The sequence below is a fragment of the Somniosus microcephalus genome, chromosome 4, assembly GCF_052327205.1.
Source record: "Somniosus microcephalus isolate GS21.2 chromosome 4, FLI_Smic_1.0, whole genome shotgun sequence".
Lineage (NCBI taxonomy): Eukaryota > Metazoa > Chordata > Chondrichthyes > Squaliformes > Somniosidae > Somniosus > Somniosus microcephalus.
Genome location: NC_140990.1, coordinates 75,536,524 through 75,556,010, shown reverse-complemented (window position 1 = coordinate 75,556,010; position 19,487 = coordinate 75,536,524). Strand labels below are relative to the sequence as shown.

The 19,487-nt window shown below is 49.7% G+C and overlaps 1 pseudogene across 1 annotated transcript; it reads left to right on the top strand.

Moving 5' to 3' along the window:
- Positions 1 to 6,345: 6,345 nt before the first annotated feature.
- On the top strand, positions 6,346 to 8,628 carry LOC147119256 (uncharacterized; annotated as a pseudogene). Its single transcript, XR_015077880.1, has 3 exons — positions 6,346 to 6,351; positions 7,668 to 7,772; positions 7,863 to 8,628. The product of XR_015077880.1 is annotated as an uncharacterized LOC147119256 (transcript).
- Positions 8,629 to 19,487: the final 10,859 nt, after the last annotated feature.

Below are 19,487 nucleotides of genomic sequence, written 5' to 3'. Positions count from 1 at the left end.
CGGGAGAGGCTGATTGTTGGGCAGTGTGAGCGGAGCATGCGCGGGAGAGGCTGATTGTGGAGCAGAGTGAGCTGAGCATGCGCGGGAGAGGCTGATTGTGGAGCAGTGTGAGCTGAGCATGTGCGGGAGAGGCTGATTGTTGGGCAGTGTGAGCTGAGCATGTGCGGGAGAGGCTGATTGTTGGGCAGTGTGAGCTGAGCATGCGCGGGAGAGGCTGATTGTGGAGCAGTGTGAGCGGAGCATGCGCGGGAGAGGCTGATTGTGGAGCAGTGTGAGCTGAGCATGTGCGGGAGAGGCTGATTGTTGGGCAGTGTGAGCTGAGCATGTGCGGGAGAGGCTGATTGTGGAGCAGTGTGAGCTGAGCATGTGCGGGAGAGGCTGATTGTTGGGCAGTGTCAGCTGAGCATGCGCGGGAGAGGCTGATTGTTGGGCAGTGTGAGCTGAGCATGTGCGGGAGAGGCTGATTGTTGGGCAGTGTCAGCTGAGCATGCGCGGGAGAGGCTGATTGTTGGGCAGTGTGAGCTGAGCATGTGCGGGAGAGGCTGATTGTGGAGCAGTGTGAGCTGAGCATGCGCGGGAGAGGCTGATTGTGGAGCAGTGTGAGCTGAGCATGCGCGGGAGAGGCTGATTGTGGAGCAGTGTGAGCTGAGCATGCGCGGGAGAGGCTGATTGTGGAGCAGTGTGAGCTGAGCATGCGCGGGAGAGGCTGATTGTTGGGCAGTGTGAGCTGAGCATGATGTGACATCGGCCATCTCAGTTTCTGTGCTCCTACATGCAGGCAGCGACCTGAGGAATCAATGGACGATTTCTTACAGGGCCTAAAGGACTTGGTCCGGGACTGTAACTGCAAGGCCGTGACGGCCAACGTGTACTCTGACGAATTGGTCCGCGATTCCTTCATCACGGGCCTCAAATCGAATTATATCCGGCACAGACTGCTGGAGAAGGAGGTCCTGGACTTAAAAAAGGCAGTGGCCACTGCGCGATCGCTGGATGTGGCCCAGAAAAACTCTGACTCTTATTCTTCCGGCCATGCGGCCCTCACCGCCTCGTGCGCGCCGAGCGGGCCGCCATCTTGGAATCAGCCATCTTCCCCATCCAGGTCTCAGACCAGCTCTACACCGCCGGAGTCCCCACACAGTTCACCCAGGAGTCCTACTACAGCGGCAATGTCTCGAGGCCCGAAATGCTACTTCTGCGGCCAGGCCAAGCACCCCAGACAACGATGCCCAGCGAAGGACGCTACATGCTTCTAATGTAAGAAAAAGGGGCATTTTAGCAAAGTCTGCAGGGAGAATCCGATTTCCAACTCCGTCACCGCCTCATGCGTGCCGTGCGGACCGCCATCTTGGGATCCGCCATCTTTTCCCGACTCAACGGCCGCCCAGGGCCCAACAGTGGCTTCGATCACGGTGAATCAATCCAGGCCACACCCGTTGACAAAATCCATGATGGACATACAGGTAAACGGGAATTTAACGAAATGTTTAATTGACTGTGGGAGTACCGAGAGTTTTATCCACCCTAGCCTGGTACAGCGGCACTCATTAACGGGAACCCCTACACGGAGCAGAATTGCTATGGCTGCTAAGCCCCACACTTCGGACATTTTGGGCTACTGTGTGGTAACACTGACTGTAAAAGGCACGGACTACAAGGATTTTAAACTCCTCCTGATGCCAGAACTCTGTGTTAATGTAATCTTGGGCCTGGACTTCCAGTGCCACCACGAAAGTGTCACGCTAGCATATGGCGGGTCCCAGCCGCCACTCACAGTCTGTGGCCTATCAACCTTAAAAATCAGCCCGCCCTCTTTATTCGCTAATCTCGCTCCGAACTGTAGGCCCATAGCGACCAAAAGTAGACGGTACAGTCTGGAAGACAGACACTTTATCAAGGCGGAAGTGGACAGACTCCTGCGGGAAGGCATTATTGAATGCAGTACCAGCCCGTGGCGTGCCCAAGTAGTCATAGTTAAAAATAACGAAAAGAAACGGATGGTAATTGACTACAGCCAGACTGTTAATATTTATACCCAGCTGGACGCCTACCCTTTACCCCGCATATCAGAAATGGTCAACCAGATTGCGCAATACCGAGTTTTCTCGACTATCGACCTCAAATCCGCGTATCACCAGCTCCCCATTAGAACGGAGGACCGCCCATACACCGCCTTTGAGGCGAACGGGCGCCTCTACCATTTTCTCAGAGTGCCCTTCGGGGTAACAAATGGGGTCTCGGTCTTCCAACGTGAGATGGATCGCATGGTTGATGAGAATAAACTACAAGCCACCTACCCCTTATCTGGACAATGTCACTATCTGCGGGCACAACCAGCAAGACCACGATCTAAATCTTGCGAGATTTTTAAAAACTGCCCTAAAGCTGAATCTAACCTACAATGAAGACAAATGTGTCTTCAACACAACCCGTCTCTGTATCCTCGGCTGTGTGGTGGAAGATGGGGTAATTGGACCGGACCCTGACCGATTACGCCCCCTAAAGGAACTGCCCCTGCCACACAATCCCAAAGCTTTAAAAAGGTGCCTGGGATTTTTTTCGTACTATGCCCAATGGGTGCCCAATTACTCTGATAAGGCCCGACCCCTCATTAAATCGACATCCTTCCCACTATCAGCTGAAGCTCGGGAGGTTTTCACCAGTATCAAACAGGACATTGAAAGGGCTGCACTGTGTGCAGTGGACGAAAGCATTGCCTTTCAAGTCGAAAGCGATGCATCAGACTTTGCCTTAGCTGCGACCCTCAATCAGGCTGGGAGACCTGTGGCCTTCTTCTCCCGAACCCTTCAGGGATCTGAAATCAGGCACTCTTCTGTCGAGAAGGAGGCACAGGCTATAGTGGAGGCAGTGCGGCACTGGAGACACTACCTAGCCGGCAAACGTTTCACCCTGCTCACCGACCAGCGGTCGGTGGCTTTCATGTTTAATAACAAAGGGGGAAAATCAAGAATGACAAAATACTCAGGTGGAGGATCGAACTATCCACGTTCGACTATGATATTATGTACAGGCCGGGAGCCCTTAATGAACCCCCAGACGCCCTATCGCGGGGAATGTGTGCCAGCATTCATACGGACAAATTACAGGGTCTCCACAACGACCTCTGTCACCCAGGGGTCACCCGACTATACCATTTTATAAAGTTCCGCAATTTGCCCCACTCCATCGAGGAGGTCAGGGCAATGACCAGAGCCTGCCGCATCTGTGCGGAATGCAAGCCTCGTTTCTACAGGCCTGACCGTGCACACCTTATCAAAGCCACACGGCCATTCGCGCGCCTAAGTCTGGACTTCAAGGGACCCCTTCCCTCTGCCGACCGTAACGTATACTTCCTCAATATCATCGATGAATATTCCCGCTTCCCCTTCGCCATTCCCTCCCCAGACATGACCAGTGCCACGGTCATCAAGTGTCTCTGTAATCTATTCTGCATGTTTGGCATGCCGAACTACATACACAGCGATAGGGGGACGTCATTTATGAGTGACGAACTGTGCCAGTTCTTGCTCTCAAAGGGGATAGCCACTAGCAGAACCACTAGCTACAACCCCCGGGGTAATGGGCAAGTGGAAAGGGAGAATGCTACTGTTTGGAAGGCTGTCACGTTAGCCTTAAAGTCAAAAGGCCTTCCGACCTCCCGCTGGCAGGAAGTCCTCCCAGACGTGCTCCACTCCATAAGGTCTCTGTTATGTACAGCCACTAACGCTACCCCTCACGAAAAGATGTTCGTTTCCCCCTGGAAATCCACCTCGGGCATATCTCTACCCGCGTGGCTGACGTCTCCGGGGACAGTACTATTGCGGAAGCATGTGAGAGGCCATAAAACGGACCCCCTTGTGGAAAAGGTACAGCTCCTCCATGCAAACCCTCAGTACGCCTATATCGAATACTCTGACGGACGAGAGGACACTGTTTCCATAAAAGACCTCGCTCCCTCGGGGAGCGGAGAGAACGATGAGAGACTACCCGAGGAAGACCTACACCAAAAAGAGACAGGATGCCCAGAGGTATCAATACCCAACTTTAACCTGGAGGACACTGCAGATAACCTGGAAGACACTGCGGAGGCCCAGACAGCGGAGGAACCAGAATCCACTCCCCTAGAGGCACCCCAACCGGCTTTGCGCCGATCACTGAGAACCGCAAAACCTCCTGACAGACTCACTTATACCAACTTTTAAGAAACATCACCCCGATGGACTAAATCTAAAGAAGGGGTGAATGTAATGAAATCTGTTTGTCTTGATCCTGTATTCGTTTTGCACTCATGTATATTACCCTCCCCCACACGGTGTATAGTTTCACTTCCTCTTTCCTGACTAACCTGGAAGGTTCCAGGTCTTGGCTCTTGGCTCCGCCCCTGACTTCTCTTACATAAAGATCCCCGGATCTGTATGACTCATTCCTGTGAGCCAGTCAGTGTGTTGAGATGTTAGCTCTGATCTTAGTGATTAAAAGCCAACTTGTTAAAGTCTATAACTTCTAGTTTTGTGGTTATTGAAGGCACATCACCAATCTATTGCTGTTCAGATAATAATCTGTCTTCCTGTTTTTGCCACCAAAGTGGATAACCTCGCATTTATCCACATTATATTGCATCTGCCATGTTTCTGCCCAATCGTCCAACCTGTCCAAATCATACTGGAGTTTTCGATTAGGCACTTTACAGCCCTCTGGACTCAACATAGAGTTCAACAATTTCAGATCATAACTTCGGCCCCTATCACATATATATATTATTATTATCCACACTTATTGTTTGTGCCTTTTGTTCTTCTCTCCCACATGGCAGCTGTCTTTCATTCTGCCAGCGCAATTCACACTTCATCTAGAGCCATCCTTTGTTTCTTAACCTGTCCCATTACCATCCCCTCTTGCCTTGAATATCTCTTAATGGCTCTTTACTTCTCCTGCCTTCTATCCTCTCACAGGCCTTCCCTTTTGTTCTTTCATCCCCTCCCCCATTTCCCAGCCCCTAAACTTGCTTAAAATCTGTTCCATTTCCTGCTTTTTTCCAGTTCTGACGCAAGGTCATTGACCTGAAACGTTAACTCTGTTTCTCTCTCCACAGATGCTGCCTGACCTGCGGAGTGTCTCCAGCGTTTTCTGTTTTTATCCCTGAGCTCTCTCACCTGATTCGTCAGCGGCTGCTGCCAAGGTCCGCGCATGCTCAGCTCACTCTGCCCGGGTGATTGACGGGAGCTCCGGACCAATAGGAAGAGCGGGACGGGTCTGGAGGACCGAGCGGGCGGCGGGTCCTCCAGCAATCGGAGTGTGCGAGGGGCGGGGCTTGAATTTCAAACCTGAACAACGGAAGGTGAGCTGAGCATGCGCGGGAGAGGCTGATTGTTGGGCAGTGTGAACTGAGCATGCGCAGGAGAGGCTGATTCTGGGGCACTGTGAGCTGAGCATGCGCGGGAGATGCTGATTGTTGGGCACTGTGAACTGAGCATGCGCGGGAGAGGCTGATTGTAGAGCAGAGTGAGCTGAACATGCGCGGGAGAGGCTGATTGTTGGGCAATGTGAGCTGAGCATGCGCGGGAGAGACTGATTGTGGGACAGTGTGAGCTGAGCATGCGCGGGTGCCGAGGCTGCAGCAGGTCAGAGGGAGGCGGGTTAGTGAACCCCGGGGGGGCGCGGGCTTCACACATCCCGAGTGCGGCCCCAGGCCCGATTATAAGAGCAGTGAACATTATCCGCCCCTACCCGCGGGTTCCCGTTTCACTCCGGCCCGAATCGCAACAAAGCGCCAAACTCCGGGACAGACAGGAAGTGAGTCAGGGAGCGTCTGTAAATGGAGGAGAAATAGAGACTGGTCAGGGAGCGTCTAGAAATGGACACTGGTCAGGGAGCGTCTGTAAATGGAGGAGAAATGGACACTGGTCAGGGAGCGTCTGTAAATGGAAGAGAAATTGTAACTGGTCAGGGAGCGTCTGTAAATGGAGGAAAAATGGTGATTGGTCAGGGAGCGTCTGTAAATGGAGGAGAAATGGTGACTGGTCAGGGAGCGTCTGTAAATGGAGGAGAAATGGACACTGGTCAGGGAGCGTCTGTAAATGGAGAAATGGAGACTGGTCAGGGAGTGTCTGTAAATGGAAAAGAAATTGTAACTGGCCAGGGAGCATCTGTAAATGGAGGAGAAATGGTAACTGGTCAGGGAGTGTCTGTAAATGGAGGAGAAATGGTAACTGGTCAGGGAGCGTCTATAAATGGAGGAGAAATGGACACTGGTCGGGGAGCGCCTGTAAATGAAGGATAAATGGAAACTGGTCAGGGAGTGTTTGTAAATGGAGGTGAAATGGTGACTGGTCGGGCAGCGTCTAAATGGAGGTGAAATGGTGATTGGTCAGGGAGCGTCTAAATGGAGAAGATATGGAGACTGGTCAGGGAGCGTTTGTAAATGGAGGAGAAATGGAGACTGGTCAGGGAGCGTTTGTAAATGGAGGAGAAATGGAGACTGGTCAGGGAGCATCTGCAAATGGAGGAGAAATGGTGACTGGTCAGGGAGCGTCCTTCACCTAAACTGAGAAATATTACACAGGGACAGTTTATAGGGAGGGACCGAGTGTGGGAAAGGGGGTTTTAGAAGTCCGGAATTAAAATGAAAATATTGTCAAAATGAAAATATTGTCACGATTAAATTAGACTTAGAATGAAATTCTAAACACAAGACAGATTTTCTTTATTTCATATACACATGAGCTGCCGTTGTTATTTCAGATTTCCAGCATTCATAGTATTTTGCTATTGTATGTTTACAAAGAGGCTGCTAGATTCAGAATTAAAAGACTAACTGCCCAGAAACTCTAGAATTGAAGCTTTTTTTCAATTCCACTTTGGCCTCACCCCCCGCTATCTCTGTAACCTCCTCTAGCCCTACAACCCTCCCTGATAGCTGCGCTCCTCCAATTCTGGCCTCTTGCACATCCCCAGTTTTAATCGCTCCACCATTGGTGGCCATGCCTTCAGCTACTGGGCCCTAAGCTCTGGAATTTGTTCCCCAAACTCACTGACTCTCTTTCCTCTTTTAAGCCGCTCCTTCAAACCTACCTCTTTTGCGCTAATATCTCCTTATGCGGTTTGGTGTCAAATTTTGTTTGATAATAGGCTCCTGTGAAGCACCTTGGGACATTTTACTGTGTTAAAGGTGCTACATAAATGCAAGTAGTTGTTATTCTCTACACGGAGGCCTTTCCTGTTGGAGATGTCCATAAACATCATTGTGCTGTCGAGGCAACGGGCAAAGCCATCTGTCTTAACTATCAATTTAAGAAGTTTATAGTTCCAATTAACTCCTGAGGCACAACACTCAATTCTGGGAAGAAAATATACTGAAGGAGCTGTTAGTTACAAAAACAGTCTGCCAAGCCTATGTCTGTGGAAGATCGAGTTAGAGCGAGCACATCTGTAAAAGGAATGCAGCTGGAAGTAATATTCCTTGCAGTTCGATGGAGGCCCTTTGTTAGTTCATTAATTGTAAGTTTAGTTTGAGGTTGTTTGTTCTGTAACTTTCCTTCAGCAGGATGATCTGATTCACAGATGTAACAAGAATCACGCAGGCTCTACTTTTCGGGCCTTAATAGAGGGGCAGTTAGCAGCTTGGTTGAGAGTCCGTACCCCGGGGATAAGAAAGCTGACTGCTGCAGTCAAGGTGGAACATCTTGTGGTGCCTCCCAGATCTGCTAACTATCGGTCTGCTCAGTTGGTGGACACTGCCTGTCAGAAGAACTTTACTACACAACTATAATATTGTATGAATATCATAATTAGTATTTGTAGAATCTGTTATATTAGGAAAATTTTCACAGCGGGTAGTAACCATATATGTGTTCTGTGTGTAGACGAGGCTTCAACTGATCGTCCAACCTAGAGAGATCAAGGACACCCGCACCACGGAGAAACCGTGGAAATGTGGGGACTGTGGGAAGGGATACCCTTGCCCATCTGAGCTGGAAATTCATCAGCGCAGTCACACTGGGGAGAGGCCGTTCACCTGCTCCGTGTGTGGGAAGGGATTCACTCGTTCAAGGAACCTCACTGTACATCAGCGTATTCACACCAGGGAGAGGCCGTTCACCTGCTCCGTGTGTGGGAAGGGATTCACTTGTTCATCCCACCTAACTACACACCAGCTTGTTCACACTGATGATGGATCTTTTAAATGCTCTGACTGTGAGAAGAGCTTTAAAAGCAGAAATTCTTTGCTGGCACACCAATGCACTCACACAGAGGAAAGGCCATTCACCTGCTTCGTGTGTGGGAAGGGATTTGCTTGTTCATTCAACTTGCTGACACATCAACGCACTCACAGCGGGGAGAGGCCATTCACCTGCTCCGTGTGTGGGAAGGGATTCACTAATTCATCCCCCTGCTGAGACACCAGCGAGTTCACACTGGGGAGAGGCCGTTCACCTGCTCCGTGTGTAGAAAAGGATTCACAGAGTCTGCCAACCTCACTGCACACCAACTTGTTCACACCAAGAAGAGTCCTTTAGAATGTTTTGACTGAGAAGAGCTTCAAAAGCACAAGGGACCTGCTGACACACCAACGAGTTCACACCGGGGAGAGGCCATTCACCTGCTCCGTGTGTGGGAAGGGATTCACTTCATCAGCCAACCTCACTTCACACCAACTTGTTCACACTGATAAGAGACCATTTAAATGTTCTGACTGTGAGAAGACCTTTAAAAGGAAAAATGGGCTGCTGACACACCAGCGAGTTCACACTGGGGAGAGGACATTCACCTGCACCGTGTGTGGAAAGAGATTCACTCAGTCATCCAGCCTACTGAAACACCAGCGAGTTCACAAGTGACTGCAGGGGTTGGATTCTGCTGTTATTGCTGCTGTTAATCACATTCAGGACTGAACCATGTTCATTCTGATAGTTGGGGTTTGTTTCTGATGTTAATAACTCCCTAACTGGGCTGGAATTTAATCTTCTGGCTATTATGCCAAATAAATCAGCTTTGTTTCCAACACACAGTGTGTGGAGTCCTTGACGTCTCCAAGATAACAGGAGACTAATTGATGTCCTGTTACCGACTGCTGCAGATTTGGGCCTTTTCTCCTTTCTAACTCTAGATTGCTTCAGTTCTCATACCTTCGGTTACTCTCATGGACAATTCCCAGCTCCCCAAACCTTCCAGAGTGCCTCCCCTAGCCTTGGTATCCAGGAAAGGTCTCGGTAACACGCCCGGGATCACTAAACACAAACCCAGTCTGTTAATCACTTTCAGCTACTGGACTTAGCGTGTGACTCACCTTCGATGTGTGAATAGAGCATCACGCCTGCAAATCTAGTTTATATTTAAATTAACTCAGGAAATGTATTTAACACAAGATCAACAAGGAAACACATCACGGTCCAATAATCCAGCTCTACATTCACAAGAGGAAGTCTGTTATCTAACTCCTCGAGTGGACAAAATAAAGAAAGATCCCAAATGTAAGGGCCCCTCGAATACTTTAATACCTTTCAAATCGTGACCGGTTCCTCCTTATTCTAGAATTCCCCATCCCTGTGGGAGTTGATATTGGTCAGTTTGTTCAGATGGTTCGAGCATAGTGCTAATAACGCCAATGTCGTGGGTTCAATCCCCGTCCTGATGAGCTACGCTGTTTCAGCCCGGGCTCGACGGGCCGAATGGCCTCCTTCTGTGCTGTAACCATTGATTCTATGGTCAAAATCTGCTAATTGGAAATTTCTCACTGATTTTTCTGATTCGAATTTCAATCTGACCAGTTCCTTCACTCAGAGAACCTCCAAGGGGACTCTGATTTAAACACAGCTCTCCCCTCTTTTATATCTGGGATTAGAGATACCGGGAAATTGAATACATAAACATAGAAGATAGGAGCAGGAGTAGGCCATTCGGCCCCTTGAGCCTACTCCGCCATTTAATGAGATCCAAACTCAGCAACCTGTCCCTGCTTTCTCCCCATATCCCTTGATCCCTTTAGCCTTAAGAAATATATCTAACTCCTTCTTGAATATATTTAATGAATTGGCCTCAACTGCCTTTTGTGGTAGAGAATTCCACAGGTTCACCACTCTCTGGGTGAAGAAATTCCTCCTCATCTCTGTCCTAAATGGCTTATCCCTTATCTTTAGACTGTTCCCCCTGGTTCTGGACTCCCCCGCCATCGGGAACATCCTTCCTGCATCTAGTCTGTCTAGTCCTGTTAGAATTTTATATGTTTCAATGAGATCCCCTCTCATTCTTCTAAACTCCAGCGAATATAAGCCCAATCGACCCAATCTCTCCTCATACGTCATTCCTGCCATCCCAGGTATCAGTCTGGTGAATCTTCGCTGCACTCCCTGCATGGCAAGAACATCCTTCCTCAGATAAGGCAACCAAAACTGCACACAATACTCAAGGTGTGGTCTCACCAAGGCCCTGTACAACTGCAGCAAGACATCCTTGCTCCTGTACTCGAATCCTCTCGCTATGAAGGCCAACATACCATTTGCCTTCTTAACCGCCTGCTGCACCTACATGCTTACCTACAGCAACTGGTGCACAAGGACATCTAGGTCTCGTTGCACTTCCCCTTCTCCCAATCTATTGCCGTTCAGATAATAATCTGCCTTGCTATTTTTGCCACCAAAGTGGCTAACCTCACATTTATCCACTTTATACTGTAGCTGCCATGCTTCTGCCCAATCACCCAACCTGTCCAAATCATACTGGAGTTTCTCTGCATCCTCCTCACAGCACACACGCCCACCCAGCTTTGTGTCGCCTGCAGACTTGGAGATATTACATCTAGTTCCCTCGTCTAGATCATTAATATATATTGTGAATAGCTGGGGTCCTAGCATCGATCCCTGCGGTACCACATTAGTCACTGCCTGCCACTCAGAAAAAGACCCGTTTACTCCAATTCTTTGCTTCCTGTCTGCCAACCAGTTCTCTATCCAAGTCAGTACCTTACCCCTAATCCCATGTGCTTTAACTTTCCATGCTAATCTCTTATGCAGGACCTTATCGAAAGCCTTCTGAAAGTCCAAATACACCACATCCACTGGTTCTCCCTTATCTATTCTACGAGTTACATCCTCAAAAAATTCCAGCAGATTAGTCAAGCATGATTTACCTTTTGTAAATCCATGTTGACTTTGTCCAATCCTGTCACTGTTTTCCAAGTGATCTGCTATTACATCTTTTATAATGGACTCTAGCATTTTCCCCACTACCGATGTCAGGCTTACCGGTCTATAATTCCCCATTTTCTCTCTACCACCTTTTTTGAATAGTGGGGTTACATTAGCTACCCTCCAATCCATGGGAACTGTTCCAGAGTCTATAGAATTTTGGAAGAAATACCCGACCACTCAAATTTAAAAGGGCCCATCAGTCATATACAGACTGAACCAATCACACAGTTCTGGGTCAGTTTGAATTATTCCTCTCTCCAGCCTGTAACCGGTGAAACTTGTAACACTGAGGCTGGGGTTGCAGGCAGTGCTGGGCACAGAGAGAGCAGCAAACCGGGTTCAGAGTGGGCACGCTGGGTTTGTCTTTGACCTGGGTTTAACTGGGGCACAAGCTCATTGCCAATGCATGGATTCCAATTCTGGGACAGTACATGGGGATTCCAACCCTGGGTCAGTACATGAGGATTCTAACCCTGGGACAGTACATGGGGATTCCGACACTGGGACTGTACATGGGGATTCCAACCCTGGGTCAGTACATGAGGATTCTAACCCTGGGACTGTACATGGGGATTCTAACCCTGGGACTGTACATGGGGATTCTGATGCTGGGACTGTACGTGGGGATTCTAACCCTGGGACTGTACATGGGGATTCTAACCCTGGGACTGTACATGGGGATTCTAACCCTGGGACTGTACAAGGGGATTCTGAACCTGGGACTGTACATGGGGATTCTAACCCTGGGACTGTACATGGGGATTCTAACCCTGGGACTGTACATGGGGATTCTAACCCTGGGACTGTACATGGGGATTCTAACCCTGGGACTGTACATGGGGATTCTAACCCTGGGACTACATGGGGTTTCCAACCCTGGGACTGTACATGGGGATTCTAACCCTGGGAATGTACATGGGGATTCTAACCCTGGGACAGTACACGGGGATTCTGACCCTGGGACTGTATATGGGGATTCCAACCCTGGGACTGTACATGGGGATTCTAACCCTGGGACTGTACATGGGGATTCCAACCCTGGGACTGTACATGGGGATTCCAACCCTGGGACTGTACATGGGGATTCCAACCCTGGGACTGTACATGGGGATTCTAACCCTGGGACTGTACATGGGGATTCTAACCCTGGGATTGTACATGGGGATTCCAACCCTCGGACTGTACATGGGGATTCTAACCCTGGGACTGTACATGGGGATTCCAACCCTGGGACGGTACATGGGGATTCCAAACCTGGGACTGTACATGGGGATTCTAACCCTGGGACTGTACACGGGGATTCCAACCCTGGGACTGTACGTGGGGATTCTAACCCTGGGACTGTACGTGGGGATTCTAACCCTGGGACAATACATGGGGATTCTAACCCTGGGACTGTACATGGGGATTCTAACCCTGGGACTGTACATGGGGATTCTAACCCTGGGAGTGTACATGGGGATTCTAACCCTGGGACTGTACATGGGGATTCTAACCCTTGGACTGTACATGGGGATTCTAACTCTGGGTCTGTACATGGGGATTCTGACCCTGGGACTGTATATGGGGATTCTAACCCTGGGACTGTACATGGGGATTCCAACCCTGGGACTGTACATGGGGATTCCAACCCTGGGACTGTACATGGGGATTCCAACCCTGGGACTGTACATGGGGATTCTAACCCTGTGACTGTACATGGGGATTCCAACCCTGGGACTGTACATGGGGATTCTAACCCTGGGACTGTCCATGGGGATTCTAACCCTGGGACTGTACATGGGGATTCTAACCCTGGGACTGTACATGGGTATTCCAACCCTGGGACTGTACATGGGGATTCTAACCCTGGGACTGTACATGGGGATTCTAACCCTGGGACTGTACATGGGGATTCCAACCCTGGGACTGTACATGGGGATTCTAACACTGGGACTGCACATGGGGATTCCAACCCTGGGATGTTACATGGGGATTCCAAACCTGGGACTGTACATGGGGATTCTAACCCTGGGACTGTACATGGGGATTCTAACACTGGGACTGTACATGGGGATTCCAACCCTGGGACGTTACATGGGGATTCCAAACCTGGGACTGTACATGGGGATTCTAACCCTGGGACTGTACATGGGGAATCTAACCCTGGGACTGTACACGGGGATTCCAACCCTGGGACTGTACGTGGGGATTCTAACCCTGGGACTGTACATGGGGATTCTAACCCTGGGACTGTACAAGGCGATTGTAACCCTGGGACTGTACACGGGGATTCTAACCCTGGGTCTGTACATGGGGATTCTAACCCTGGGACTGTACATGGGGATTCTAACCCTGGGACTGTACATGGGGATTCCAACCCTGGGACTGTACATGGGGATTCCAACCCTGGGACTGTACATGGGGATTCCAACCCTGGGACTGTACATGGGGATTCTAACCCTGGGACTGAACATGGGGATTCCAACCCTGGGACTGTACATGGGGATTGTAACCCTGGCACTGTACATGGGGATTCTAACCCTGGGACTGTACATGGGGATTCTAACCCTGGGACTGTACATGGGGATTCTAACCCTGGGACTGTACATTGGGATTCCAACCCTGGGACTGTACATGGGGATTCCAACCCTGGGACTGTACATGGGGATTCCAACCCTGGGACTGTACATGGGGATTCTAACCCTGAGATTGTACATGGGGATTCTAAACCTGGGACTGTACATGGGGATTCTAAACCTGGGACTGTACATGGGGATTCTAACCCTGGGACTGTACATGGGGATTCTAACCCTGGGACTGTACATTGGGATTCCAACCCTGGGACTGTACATGGGGATTCCAAACCTGGGACTGTACATGGGGATTCTAAACCTGGGACTGCACATGGGGATTCTAACCCTGGGACTGTACATGGGGATTCCAAACCTGGGACTGTACATGGGGATTCTAACACTGGGACTGTACATGGCGATTCCAACCCTGGGACTGTACATGGGGATTCTAACCCTGGGACTGTACACGGGGATTCCAACCCTGGGACTGTACATGGGGATTCTAACCCTGGGACTGTACACGGGGATTCCAACCCTGGGACTGTACATGGGGATTCTAACCCTGGGACTGTACATGGGGATTCCAAACCTGGGACTGTACATGGGGATTCTAACCCTGGGACTGTACACGGGGATTCCAACCCTGGGACTGTACATGGGGATTCTAACCCTGGGACGGTACATGGGGATTCCAACCCTGGGACTGTACATGGGGATTCTAACCCTGGGACTGTAAATGGGGATTCTGACCCTGGGACTGTACATGGGGATTCTAACCCTGGGACTGTACACAGGATTCTGACCCTGGGACTGGATATGGGGATGCTCACCCTGGGACTGTACATGGGGATTCTAACCCTGGGACTGTACATGGGGATTCTAACCCTGGGACTGTGCACGGGGATTCTAACTCTGGGACTGTACACGGGGATTCTAACCCTGGGACTGTACACAGGGATTCTAACCCTGGGACTGCACATGGGGATTGTAACCCTAGGACTGTACATGGGGATTCTAACCCTGGGATTGTACATGGGGATTCTAACCCTGGGACTGTACATGGGGATTCTAACCCTGGGACTGTACATGGGGATTCTAACCCTGGGACTGTACATGGGGATTCTAAACCTGGGACTGTATATGGGGATTCTAACCCTGGGATTGTACATGGGGATTCTAACCCTGGGCCTGTACATTGGGATTCTAACCCTGGGACTGTACATGGGGATACTAACACTGGGACTGTACATGGGGATTCTAACCCTGGGACTGTACATGGGGATTCCAACCCTGGGACTGTACATGGGGATTCCAACCCTGGGACTGTACATGGGGATTCCAACCCTGGGACTGTACATGGGGATTCCAACCCTGGGACTGTACATGGGGATTCCAACCCTGGGACTGTACATGGGGATTCTAACCCTGGGACTGAACATGGGGATTCCAACCCTAGGACTGTACATGGGGATTGTAAACCTGGGACTGTACATGTGGATTCTAACCCTGGGACTGTACATGGGGATTCCAACCCTGGGAGTGTACATGGGGATTCCAACCCTGGGACTGTACATGGGGATTCCAACCCTGGGACTGTACATGGGGATTCTAAACCTGGGACTGCACATGGGGATTCTAACCCTGGGACTTTACATGGGGATTCCAAACCTGGGACTGTACATGGGGATTCCAAACCTGGGACGTTACATGGGGATTCCAACCCTGGGACTGTACGTGGGGATTCTAACCCTGGGACTGTACATGGGGATTCTAACCCTGGGACTGTACATGGGGATTCTAACCCTGGGACTGTAAATGGGGATTCTGACCCTGGGACTGTATATGGGGATTCTAACCCTGGGACTGTACATGGGGATTCCAACCCTGGGACTGTACGTGGGGATTCTAACCCTGGGACTGTACATGGGGATTCCAACCCTGGGACTGTACACAGGGCTTCTAACCCTGGGACTGTACATGGGGATTCTGACCCTGTGACTGTACACGGGGATTCTAATTCTTGGACTGTACACAGGGATTCTAACCCTGGGACTGTACACGGGGATTCTAACCCTGGGACTGTACATGGGGATTCTAACCCTGGGACTGTACATAGGGATTCTAACCCTGGGACTGCACATGGGGATTCTAACCCTGGGACTGTACACGGGGATTCTAACCCTGGGACTGAACATGGGGATTCTAACCCTGGGACTGTACATGAGGATTCTAACCCAGGGACTGTAAATGGGGATTCTAACCCTGGGACTGTACATGGGGATTCTAACCCTGGGACTGTACACGGGGTTCCTAACCCTGGGACTGCACTTGGGGATTCTGACCCTGGGACTGAACATGGGGATTTTAACCCTCGGACTGTACATGGGGATTCAAACCCTGGGACTGTACACGGGGATTCTAACCCTGGGAATGTACATGGGGATTCTAACCCTGGGACTGTACATGGGGATTCTAACCCTGGGACTGTACATGGGGAATCTAACCCTGGGACTGTACATGGGGATTCTAACCCTGGGACTGTACATGGGGATTCTAACCCTGTGGCTGTACATGGGGATTCAAACCCTGGGATTCTACATGGGGATTCTAACCCTGGGACTGTACAAGGGGATTCTAACCCTGGGGCTCTACATAGGGATTGTACAAGTCAGACGGGTTGCACCTGAACCAGAGCGGGACAAATACCCTTGCGGGGAGGTTTGCTAGCACTGTTGCGGGGGGTTTAAACTAACTTGGCAGGGGGATGGGATATGGAGGGGAGCTGAAATAGGGGGTGATGTGCTGCCAATTATAGAGAAAAAAACAAGTCAGATTGGTAGACAGGGCTAATATATAAGGGCAAGGCTGGATGGCATCTATTTTAATGCAAGGAGTCTTGCAAGTAAGGTGGATGAACTGAAGGTGTTGATAAACACATGGGAGTACGATATTGTTGCTATCACGGAGACATGGTTGAGGGAGGGGCAAGACTGGCAGCTCAATATTCCGGGGTACAGAATCTTCATGCGAGACAGAGGGGGAGGTATAAGAGGAGGGGGTGTCGCAATATTAATTAAGGAGTCAATTACTGCAGTAAGGAGGGATGATATATTAGCAGATTCCTCTAATGAGGCCATATGGGTGGAGCTTAAAAACAAAAAGGGGGCAAGCACTTTGCTGGGAGTGTACTATAGGCCTCCAAACAGTCAGGGGGAGATAGAGGAACAGATATGTAGGCAAATCTCAGAGGAATGTGCAAATAATAGGGTAATAATAATGGGGGATTTCAACTTCCCCAATATTAACTGGGATAGTCAGAGTGTGAAAGGCACAGAGGGTGTAGAATTCTTAAAGTGCATCCAGGAGAGCTTTTTGAGCCAGCATGTAGAAAGTCCTACAAGAGAGGGGGCGGTACTGGACCTAATTCTAGGGAATGTGGCCGGCCAAGTGGAAAAAGTGCTAGTAGGTGAGCACTTTGGTGACAGTGACCATAATATGGTAAGATTTAAGGTGGTCATGGAAAAGGACAGGGATGGGCCGGAAATAAAGGTTCTAAATTGGGGGAAGGCCTATTTTAATAGGATAAGGCAGGATCTGGCCAAAATGGACTGGGATCAGCTACTTGTAGGAAAATCCGCATCAGAGCAATGGGAGGCTTTCAGAAGGGAGATTGGGATCATACAATGGCAACATGTTCCCGTAAAGGTCAAGGGTGGTTCCAAAAACCACAGGGAACCTTGGATGTCAGGGGATATACGAGAATGGATTAGGAAAAAAAGGAGGGCTTTTGGCAGATACAAAAGGCTAAAGACGGAGGAAGCCCTAGAGGAGTACAAAAAGTGCAGGGGGATACTTAAAAAAGAAATTAGGAGATCAAGGAGGGGCCATGAAATAACACTGGCGAGCAAAATAAAGGAAAATCCTAAGATGTTTTATAAGTATATTAAGGGTAAGAGGATAACTAGGGAAAAAAATAGGGCCCATTAGGGACAAAAGTGGCAATCTGTGTGTGGAGCCGGAAGATGTAGGAGGGGTTCTAAATGAATTTTTTGCATCTGTTTTCACTATGGAGAAGGACGATGTAGACATAGAAATAGGGCGGGGGGACTGTGATATGCTCGAACATATTCACATCGAGAGGGAGGAGGTATTGGCGGTTTTAGCTGGCCTAAAAATGGATAAATCCCCAGGCCCAGATGAAATGTATCCCAGGCTGCTGTGTGAGGCAAAGGAAGAGATTGCGGGGGCTCTAACACATATATTCAGGTCCTCTCTGGCCACAGGGGATGTGCCAGAGGACTGGAGAACCGCTAATGTAGTACCATTATTCAAGAAGGGAAGTAGGGAAAAACCGGGGAACTACAGGCCAGTGAGCCTAACATCAGTGGTAGGAAAATGATTGGAAAAAATTCTGAGGGACAAAATTTGTCTCCACTTGGAGAGGCAAGGATTAATCAGGGATAGTCAACATGGCTTTGTCAAGGGAAGATCATGTCTGACTAATTTGATTGAATTTTTTGAGGGGGTGACTAGGTGTGTGGATGAGGGTAACGCAGTGGATGTGGTATATATGGATTTCAGTAAGGCCTTCGATAAAGTCCCGCACAGGAGACTGGTCAAGAAGGTAAGAGCCCATGGAATCCAGGGTGCCTTGGCACATTGGATACAAAACTGGCTTAGTGACAGAAGGCAGAGGGTGATAGTCGAAGGTTGTTTTTGTGACTGGAAGCCTGTGGCCAGTGGGGTACCACAGGGATCGGTGCTGGGTCCCTTGCTGTTTGTGGTCTACATTAATGACTTGGATATGAATGTAAAAGGTATGATCAGTAAGTTCGCGGATGATACAAAAATTGGTAGGGTGGTAAATAGCGAGGAGGGTAGCCTCAGTCTGCAGGACGATATAGATGGGTTGGTCAGATGGGCGGAACAGTGGCAAATGGAATTTTACCCGGAAAAGTGCGAGGTGATGCACTTTGGGGGGACTAACAAGGCAAGGGAATACACAATGAATGGTAAGACCGTAGGCAAGACGGAGGGTCAGAGGGATCTGGGTGTGCAAGTACACAGATCCCTGAAGGCGGCGGAACAGGTGGATAAGGTGGTAAAAAAGGCATATGGGATACTTGCCTTCATTAGCCGAGGCATTGAATATAAGAGCAAGGAGGTTATGATGGAACTGTATAAAACACTGGTTAGGCCACAGCTGGAATAATGTGTGCAGTTCTGGTCGCCACACTACAGGAAGGATGTGATCGCGTTGGAGAGGTTGCAGAGGAGGTTCACCAGGATGTTACCGGGGCTGGAGCGCTTCAGCTATGAAGAGAGACTGAGCAGATTGGGTTTGTTTTCCTTGGAGCAGAGGAGGCTGAGGGGGGACATGGTTGAGGTGTACAAAATTATGAGGGGCATAGATAGGATGGATGCTGAGGAGCTTTTCCCCTTAGTAGAGGGGTCAATAACTAGGGGGCATAGATTCAAGGTAAAGGGCGGGAGGTTTAGAGGGGATTTGAGAAAGAACTTTTTCACCCAGAGGGTGGTTGGAGTCTGGAACTCACTGCTTGAAAGGGTTGTGGAGGCAGGAACCCTCACAACATTTAAGAAGCATTTGGATGAGCACTTGAAATGCCATAGCATACAAGGCTACAGACCAAATGCTGGAATATGGGATTAGATCAGACAGGGCTAGATGGCCGGCGCGGACACGATGGGCCGAGGGCCTCTATCCGTGCTGTATAACTCTATGACT